Source organism: Haliaeetus leucocephalus, unplaced genomic scaffold (assembly GCF_000737465.1).
Source record: "Haliaeetus leucocephalus isolate CR32 unplaced genomic scaffold, Haliaeetus_leucocephalus-4.0 Scaffold340, whole genome shotgun sequence".
NCBI classification, from domain to species: domain Eukaryota; kingdom Metazoa; phylum Chordata; class Aves; order Accipitriformes; family Accipitridae; genus Haliaeetus; species Haliaeetus leucocephalus.
In genome coordinates, this window is record NW_010972776.1 from 8,337,760 (window position 1) to 8,338,876 (window position 1,117).

Sequence of the window (1,117 nt, forward strand, 5' to 3'; positions counted from 1 at the left end):
AGCCTGCCCCGCGGAGGACGGGGCGTCCCGGGGGGAGACGTGGGGGTCCGTCCTTAAATCAACGCCGGTTCAGCCCGTTGCCGGGCCCCGGGGCCCCGCTGCTACCGGCGGGCTCGCCCCCCTCTCCCCGCCGAGCCGCCCCGGGGCCTCGCAGCAGGTGTAAACGCCGGTAACAAACCCGTTCCCCGGCTGCAAATGGCCCCGTTTGAACCGGCACCCCCAAGGGGCCAGAGACTGCGGTCTCTAGCTGCCGAGGGCAAACCGGGGGGGAGCTGTCAGGCTCCGGGGGGGGCGGCCTTAAGCCCGTCCCGGGGGTACCCACCAGCCTGCAGCAGGTCGCCGGGGCGGCTGCGGGGACACCCGCGACACGGCGAGCCCCGGGGTGTGCCGGGGCTTGGGCGCTCTCCCCGCTGCCTGGAGCCCCGCGGGGGGGGGACGGGGGGGACATGGTGTTTCCTCTCGCTTCCAGCTTTTCTTCCCCAGCACTGGCCACAGCCGCGGCCCGAAGCTGGAGGGTCGCCAGCGGGAGACCCCGGTCCCCGCGGCCCCGGTCTGGGAGCTGAGACCGGCCGGGACTCCCCGGAGCAGAGCCGTCTAGTGCCGCCCCGGCGGCGGACTGCGGGGCGAGCCGGTGGAGCAGAAGACCCTCGGGGGAGGTAGCAGGTGGGCTCCGGCCAAGGGGGACCGGGTCGCCCCGGTCCTAGCCCGTGGGGTCGGGCCGTACGCCCAGCATCGGCTCCGGCAGCGCCGTCCCGGCGCACCGACGGCGGGCACCGAGGGTGTCTCCCGCCGGCCGGCATCTCCTAAAGACGAGGACACGATTTCGCTAGCCCCTAGGACGTGTTGGAACAACGTGTTGAACGATGTAAAGTCTTTTAAAAAAAGTAAAACGAGGGCTGTGCCGTTTCCACCACTCGCCCTTCGCCATCCTTCCTCCGGCCGCATCGCCCACCGACCCACCGGGAGCTTTCCTCCACGCACCGGGGAGAGAACCGAGCCCCCCTTCGCCCCTCCGGCCCGGGGACCTATCCCCGCCTGTCCCTTTGGGGTGATCTGCCCATTCCCTTTTCCTCTTGGTTTTTTTTTTTTTTCTCCCCGGGAACAACGGGGATCTCCC